The 8,605-nt window shown below is 42.0% G+C and overlaps 1 long non-coding RNA gene across 2 annotated transcripts; it reads left to right on the top strand.

Annotated features, from left to right (window-relative positions):
• Positions 1-1,929: 1,929 nt before the first annotated feature.
• LOC113617511 (uncharacterized) lies at positions 1,930-4,497 on the top strand. Of its 2 annotated transcripts, XR_003431677.1 has the most exons (3): positions 1,930-2,296; positions 3,532-3,659; positions 3,773-4,497. It is a non-coding gene; the product is annotated as an uncharacterized LOC113617511 (long non-coding RNA). The 2 variants fall into 2 exon arrangements; XR_003431676.1 differs by lacking the exon at positions 3,773-4,497 and having other exon boundaries at positions 3,532-3,745.
• Positions 4,498-8,605: the final 4,108 nt, after the last annotated feature.

Genomic DNA, 8,605 nt, shown 5'->3' with positions numbered 1-8,605 from the left:
GGCTTAGAGGTCAGAAACTAGTTCAGAGAAAGCAGTTTCCACCCTTACCATTTCTCACTGTAGGTGGGTCCTGAACCACCTGGAGGGGCGAGATGATAGTCCCTCAACAGATGCACTACTTTCTTCCACTGTTAGAGTCAGTTAGGAATGTAGAAGAGTGAACGTCAACTATTACTATTAGCGTCTACAGCCACAGAAACCCAATAAATGAACTCACTATACTATCACGATAAAGAAGCTTATACTGTTTCTTCACAAAGTAAATGTATTTCTGAAAGAATGTATTAGAATTATACTTTTTAAAACTATTTCACATACACTTGGCTGATACAGAAAAGGATTCTATGTTCATTATTTTTCTCTTCTTTTACAAACCTCATCCATTGCTGTGACCTAAAAGGGGTCATATTTTAGAGGGCAAAAATATTTTAATAACAAAACTTTGCACTTCAGTGTGACCAAAACATAAAATTTTGCAAAAAACACAACTACTATTTCTTTCCTACTGACTAAATCATGTCATTTAAATGCGTGCAACCAAAAATAAACCACTCTTGGGTATAAAAATAATATTTTTATAGGAATTGGCAAGTAACTACTCTAGCTATTAGAAGTTTATATTTGCCCCAGAAACCTGTGATTTTAAAAACTGTTCAAATGATTTATGCTTGAGGCTTATACATAGCACAAATATATACATTTGTATCTCTAAGTCTAAAGAGGAAAAATTAGACAGAAAGTAAACTGGAAAACAACCCCAAATTATAAGAAATTCCCTAACTTTGTGCTGTATTGAGAAAAAGTATAAAAATGATTTGGGAGGAAGAAAAATTATTTATTTTTACACATTAACTTCATAGACAAAAGCCCGATTTTTTTATGATAGGTTAGGATAAAATCAATCATGTTTTCAAAGTAAAAAGTGAACTGCTTCCACTCACCAGTCTACACTCGTATTAATTCTATCCTGCAGTGCATGCTATAGAGGGTAAAAACATGCTGATGTTTTCTAGTTGCTCAGTTCAGTCTGCTCCGGCTTTATCTTCAACCTGGTTAGCAACAGAAGCCACCACCAGCAATTACACAAACCTAACAACGGCTTCCTTGGGATTTGATCCGTTCCTACCACACGTCCCAATCCACATGCTTTCTTCTGTTACCACTGTTGTCTGTGTGTGTTTGATGTGCTTCTTAAAAGGCTTTTTAAAAAACAACCTAGGGATTTCTCATTCAGCTCCCTACCACATAAACAGGACCACTGAGGATCATTTTTATACATGTAAAAATGTTCTAGTTATCCATAGACTATGTCTCAGTACAGCTTCAGATGACTGCAAAGAAAAGCTCTGTTGTCATTTCATACTTCTCCTCTTTCTGTGCTCTAACTGCTGTGTACCTGTGTCCCAAAAGGACTGCCTGCCACGAGCTGCTCCTTCCCAGCTATGGATGGCAGGGGTGGGAAACCTTGAAACTTGCCCGACTCGAGGGCTCTCAGCCGTTGCTTTGACACCAGCAATCTGTTTAACCTGTTGGACCTTTATCACTTTTCCTGACCCCATAAAACAAACAGGGCTAGCAAAGGCACTGAAGAGCCTCCTTCAAAAGGCAGCTTGCCTGTGAGTCATGGCAAAAAGCTGGAATGACCCTGCCAGGTCTTAGAAGCTTTAAGATTAACTGCATTGAACTTGATACATAGAAAACAGCACCTTGAAAATGAATCATCTGCTACTTCAGTATTTTCTAATTGCAATCACTCCCTCTCGGGGCATGTAATTAATTTACGGAGTTTAAAAAAAAGAAGTCAGGATTACTCACACAGTCTTGAAGATGCAATGTCAGCTATTTAGGACTGAAACATCCAAGGCCGTGTTAGAACTCAATTACGACTACATATGCGTTAAAGCAGGAACTGGCAGGCCTCTGGACCACAGCAACTATAGGACTCGGGCTTCTCGTACGCTGGGCTATAATTTATGAAACTGAGCCCCAGATCCAGCCAATCATTTAGCTCCTCATAACAAGTCTAACTGGCTCTGGAAGGCTGAAAGGGCTGCACTAGAACAACAAAGATGAGATATTCCACATAACACTCAGCTGATCTGGAATCACTTTCTTTGCAGGGCCAGAGAAAAATCACCACTTCACTGTCTGAGGGAAGCAGGACAGAGGACCTGAGAAATGCGACCTCACCCCGGAGCAAGATCTTTTATGGTTTGGCAATCCCAACAGTGCTGGCCTTAAAGATCCCACCTACCGCTGGAACCCGGAGGGCAACTATAGCAGCAAAAACCCGAAGGTAATTTTCATCTTTCTTTTTATTTTTAGTAGGAGTAATGCTGAGTCAAAATGATATACATTAAGTCACTTGGGCAACTAGGTATGCTTTGATTTTATGTTACCTTTTTGTACTCTCATCTATTGTAGGATCATTTGCTATTAAGTATGAGTAGAGGGTGGCTTAATGTACCTGAAATAAACTTAAAACCAAAATGACCATTTGCGGAGGAAGAGAGATCCTTTGCCAGAACTGTTTTTGAGCTGCCTTTTCAGACAGGCAGCCTTTTCACCCACCCACAGAAACAAGAATAAAGGCAGCTCAGGCAGGGAGAGGAAAGGGGTTTCATGGGTACAATTAAGTGCTTTTAGTGTCTTAAAAGGAATAACGGTGCTCAGGAAGACGCGGTATTGTTCTGACCCTTGGCACTTAGGCCATATGAGAAGGTACTAGGATGCACCTTGGTAGGGTCGTTGGGGCAGAGAATAACATCAGCGCAAGTTGGCAGAGCCCCCGTGGCCCAGGTTTCTGTTTTCTTGGCACTAGTTTCCTTATTTCCCATTACATTTTGAAGTGTTAGTTATGCCAACAGCTTGTTATACCATACTGCCAAATGTGTAGTTATTACTGGATCTGTGGCAAACATTTTAAGTCAAAAGAGATAACGGAAAGAGAAACTCAAAAAAGAAAGTAATGGAACTGACATACAGGTAGCCCAACACCACACCCTCAGATACTCAGCATGCTTTACCTAATGACAAATCCTTCCATATCCTCAGCAAATGGTGTGTTTCTTCAACCAATTTTGTAGCAAGTGTGACATTAGCTCCAAAAATTCACTGTAATAAACTTTTAAATAATGAAATCAATCGTTATACTTTCAAGTGACAATAGAACCTCCACAGTATTAAACTCATGTCAGTTTTATATGCTCCCAAAGGAAGAAGCCAGGCAGGGAAACTTGCTTTGTTTAGTGATGAAATATAAGGAACAGTAACAGAAAAGACATTTATGCCCTTTTTGTTTGCTGTAGATAGTTGACTGAATTCAACTTGAGATTTGATCCCAAGAAGAAAAACAGAGCAGTACACAGGGAACAGAAAAAGTAATCCATTCTCAATTCCCCCAAGATTTGTTCTTTGAATTGTCCAACTTGTGACTAGCCAGGGAGGAATATTTCACTCTGTTTAAATATTTTTTATTTAATTAAATTGTTTACTTGACAATTAATATAAAATTAATTGTTTATTTGATAGTGCTGCTGCCTATGGTGACTATGTGAGAATTGAAACTTCTGAGGGAAGCCAGGTTGTTAAAACTGTGATGCCCTTTACTCAACGGTAACATGGATGATCTAGTCTGAAAGGGAAAGCAAGCTCTTAAGGTAATGTTGTCACTGAAACCTCAACACACAACACTCCCTGTTTCTCATTCCCTGAAAAATATTACATTAAAATCCCTTCAAACGCCCATGTTCAAATCTCCATTTGTCAACAGACAAGTCCAAGGATACTCTAAACTAAGGCATTTAAGTCACTTCACATGATAATTGTCCAGAAGTTTCCTGTAGGAAAACTTCATCTTTGACAACTTTGAAGATAACCATCTCACGACTCAAGACAATGGCCAACAACCATCCAGCAAGTCCTTGAGTTAGAAGCTTTCTCAGCTTCTGGAGATTGTCTGTGTCAATATAAAACTCAGTTTCCTTCTGACCCCTGGTGCCCTGACCCTTACAAACACTAAAGGTTTTGTTTGACTCAACTGCAAGCTGTTCATCTGTTAGTAAGTAATGCATGCCCGAAAACACATTCATGATGAGAGCTTTCTAAAAGACCAGCATGGGCTTCCCTTCCTATAATCGTAACAGTCATGATAGCCTGAGACATGTTACTGCTACTTGGCAATTTGGGGGGGAGGGGTAGATATTTAGTGCCTGGAGCTGTCACATAGCAGGGAAAACCCCACATTGGGATGAGGGAAGTGATGTCTCAGTACAATCCAACTTAAGGGGATTATACCATTTACATTTGATTTCAATACCTTATTAAAAAACAGTGCAATGAAGGAGGAAATTTAAAAATACACACAGATACTCTAATCGTCTTTTGCCTAAAGTTGTTAGTGCAGTGTAAAGTCAGCTAGGGGGCTTCCCTGGTGGCGCAGTGGTTGAGAGTCTGCCTGCCTGCCTGCCGATGCAGGGGACATGGGTTCATGCCCCGGTCCGGGAAGATCCCACGTGCCGCGGAGCGACTGGGCCCGTGAGCCATGGCCGCTGAGCCTGTGTGTCCGGAGCCTGTGCTCCGCAATGGGAGAGGCCACAACAGTGAGAGGCCCGCGTACCGAAAAAAAAAAAAAAAAAGTCAGCTAGGTATCACTGCCCATCAGTCAGGGCTTGTGCTAGCAGGTTCTGGGCAGAAAGACTACCTCCATCATCACCATCAATTAATATCTGTTGGCTGTTGCATCCAGCACTGAGAGGCTCGTGGTGTACAAGGGTCACCCAAACAGCTGAATTCCATTCTTACTCATTTCCTGGATCTCCACCTCACAGATAAGAATTAAGATGATCCCAATAAAAGTAGCTCAGGAATGCAAACCTCTTTCTGAACCAAGAACTGTCAGCAAATCTCAAATATCAGAGCAACTCTGGTTGACTGAAAAGTGTCCCTATATCTGGGCCAGGAAGGATTTCTAGGCCCATAAGCTAATCTGTCTGGCCCTGCAGTTTATGTGGCCAAAGGAGCTGCTCATAAGAAAACTCATAAGAAACATCCAGACCCACCATGTCAGTGTGTCAGACCAGCTGAGATTGGCGGGATGGTAACTGCACTCCAGGTGACATGGATAAATAGCCCCATTGTTTTCACAGCACTGGACGCCGCCTAAAGAAACCCTAGACCTTGGACCAGGTTGCTGGGTAGTGTGGGGGAGGACTGCTGACAGTTCAAATGCCAGCTCTTGGAGCCACTGTCTATAGTGTAAACTGAAAGAGAAGCAGTTACTTAGAAAAACGTCAGCAAGAAGGCCTGCTCACTTTAACAAAGTAAAAAAAAAAATTTTTTTTTCACTTATATAAAAAGGCATTTATATATGGTGGTCATTGCCGGGAGTAAGCTTATGTTCTTGGTTCAGATAACAAAACACATCATCTGGGCACATAGACCTCACAATCAAACTTGTTCTTGGCCCATGGGGGGAATTTTTGTGGCTGTTTTTCAGCTGTCTCCCCAAGAACATGAATGTTTGGAAATGTACTAAAAATGCATGTGACAAGATTCTAAACCATATTATACATAAAATTAACCTAAATCAACAACCTTTTGCACTCATATATAGTCAAAACTCTTCTTCTAGGTAACGAGACGTGAGCGAAAGGATATTTCTTTGGCCTTGCTGTTTGTCAGTGTTTGTCAAAAGCCATACAACAATACGGATACAAAATAGGCAATGACTTGCATTTGGAAGAGAAAACTTTGAAGGGTTGCATTCTTCATATTTGATGCTAAAACTGCCTCTTGTTTCAAGCAATGTGTAAGCATTATAGCATGGAGGTTGAGAGCATAAATTCTGAGCCAAACTGCCTGGGTTCAAATCCCAGCTGACTCTTAACTGTGGACTTGGGGCAAGTTACTTAAGAACTCTATGCCTCAGTTTCCCCATATGAAAAATGGTGCCACCCACAGTAACTACCTCCTGGGGCTGGTGTGAAGATTAAATGGGCAACACCTGCTTAGAACTGAGCCTCTTACATGGTGAACATTCATTAAAAGAAAACGATCATTTGTTTTATGATGATTATTAAGCTCATTGCAAAAAAGGTACACAATATCCAAAATGGAGGTGAATTACTAAACAGCCAGATATGGTGAAATATAGCTATTAACATTACATATTTCATTTCAGGTAATATTTATACAAGTACGATTTTTGTCTTAAGGCATCTGAGATAAAAGCTCAAGGAGGTGGGTCTGTTAACTGTCAGTTTTCTGCCTGGTTATCACTTGACATTTTCAACCCTGCCCTGCATTTACTGTGTCACACAAGGACACTAACCTAGGAAATGACACAGAAAGGAGTTATTGTGGTAGACATGATTCATATGATAGTTGGTACGAAGTTCAGGCTAGTTTAAAGATTCCTGCGTGAAGGCAAAAAAAATAATGGAAGCCATTCATTTCAGTCATGGTACCCTAACCAAAAAAAGATTTGAAGGGAGAAAAAAAAAAGAGAGAGAGAGAGAGAGAGAGAGTTACCTATCAAGAACAGCAGTGCTGATTATCTAAAGACATGAACCATGTCTAGAATTCATGCTGACTTCTCAGCTTAGATATGAGAGAACACTGGAGCTAATTATCTCCTTTCCTCCTGTGATAGGGGATTTCTCAGTTTAGGAGATTATTAACTGAAACTTCTACTTACTCACCGAGAAGGTGCAGAGAAAAAACAGTCTGCTTGTGAGGGAGCAGTCACCCTAGGGAAGGACAATAGACTTCTACACTCAGTCATTCCTGCATTCATTCATTCACTCACGAGGGGTCTTGCCCCTTATCTCCTTCCACGCCCACACAAACACCCACCAGTCACATCTCATCACTCACAGGGCCTCAGGGAGCCCACGCTCTCTGACCCTATGCTTCTGAGGATGTCCCTCTCCATCTGCATGCTGCTCCCCAGCACCTACAACTAAGACCAAGGAAAAGCCCCTCCTTCCCAGCAAACCCCTTCCTACCCACCTCCTCTGCATGGAAGGTGCTTATTCCCTGCGGGATAAATGAATGAATCAGCACCATTTACCTCATGAATTAGCAGGACAAATAATCAGTGGGAAAATTGGGGAACATTTTCAATTTAGCAAAAAAAAAAAAAAAAAAGATTTCAAAATGAAATCTAGGGTACTTTCAACAAGATCCAAAATGAAATCAAATGTTAAGGCTTAACAGTCCCGTAGACAGACCCTTCACTAGAGTTAGAGAATCATCTCTGGTCTTTCTCAACAAGTTGATAAAGAAACGCAAGGAAGCCTACCCAGGTTGCTAGAAATGATTGCATATGTGAAAGGTTTGTATGGAGTCCAGCAGGGAGTTGAATGAGCTAAACTAAGTCTCTTTATTCTAATTATCCTGCTCCTGGCAGAGGAATGCAACAGGAAGGGGGAGGTCTCAGATTCAGGGGTGGGTGATTATCTCCCCCACTCCCCTAGGCTGCATCAGCTCCAGAGTTGGACATGAAGTTTCTCTCCGGGGCCCACTTATGCCACTGAGTCCTTGCCACCTGCAGTATTGCTGCAGTCCAGGCCTGTTACTGAGGGGACAGTCACTAGGCACTGGACATTCACCAAAGACGAGGACGATGGGAAGGGCTGAAGAATTAAGAAAACAGTGTGTTGGAAGGTAACCAACAGAATTGTGACACAGGTCCAATGTGTCTTTAGGCCCTCTCCCACTTCACCTCTGCCTTGCACCTCAAAAAAAATATATATATTTTTCCTCATATATATATTTTTTCCTAATCTCCCCAGCTTCCTCCACCAAAGCGGTCCACAAAGGAGCCTGTCCTCCCCTCCCACCAAATGAATCCTCTTGGGTGCCATCCCCAGAGCCACCAGATTAAACCAGTCTGTGCCACTATGGTTAAATGTCCCTGTCATCTTGCACACGGCACTGCATTTTAATAGAGGCTTTCTAGAAATAAACTCGAGAACCAAGGAATTTACGACACTGAACACTTCAGGCCCCTTGGAGCATGACAACAAAGGCATGCAGAAGGCAGGCGGGGCTTTCTGGGCCCTGGGACCCACACCAGCATATCAGTTACCTTCTCCTCTCAGGAGTGGGCCACCGCGACACACAGCCCGGAGCCAAGGAGAACGCTGGGTTTTCACTCCTTCGGGCAAGGCCAGTTGGGCATTACACAACCCGTATAACCACTCATACAGTCATGTCTCTGTGGTCCCTGAGGCTTCCCTCTCTATTTACAGAGCACAGGCTACCATCAGTCAGGATTTCTCAATTTTTAGTCCTCCCACAATAGAGATAAATACTTGGCGTCTCAAAGCACTTTGGCTATGGGGACACATTCGTGATCACCAGTTACTAAGAGGCATAAGTCTCACAATGTCTCCCAATCCACAGGATTTTTTTTTTACTTTTTTTTTTGCCATGAGAATTTAAGCACAGACATCAGAGCAGTGGAAGGAGAGCAGACGGCACTTGTGTCCCATGTGCTTTGAAAAATAATGCAGAGGCACTTGAACTTCTTGTGCGTTGGGATTGGTGAAGGTGCTTGTTAACATGGTAGATCTTTGATCCCACCACAGGATGCTCATCT

The sequence above is a fragment of the Aethalodelphis obliquidens genome, unplaced genomic scaffold (genome assembly GCF_003676395.1).
Source record: "Aethalodelphis obliquidens isolate GAN/ISIS:26980383/991018 unplaced genomic scaffold, ASM367639v1 scaffold4, whole genome shotgun sequence".
In the NCBI taxonomy this organism is placed as follows: Eukaryota; Metazoa; Chordata; class Mammalia; order Artiodactyla; family Delphinidae; genus Aethalodelphis; species Aethalodelphis obliquidens.
This window is presented reverse-complemented; position numbering and strand designations above follow the sequence as displayed.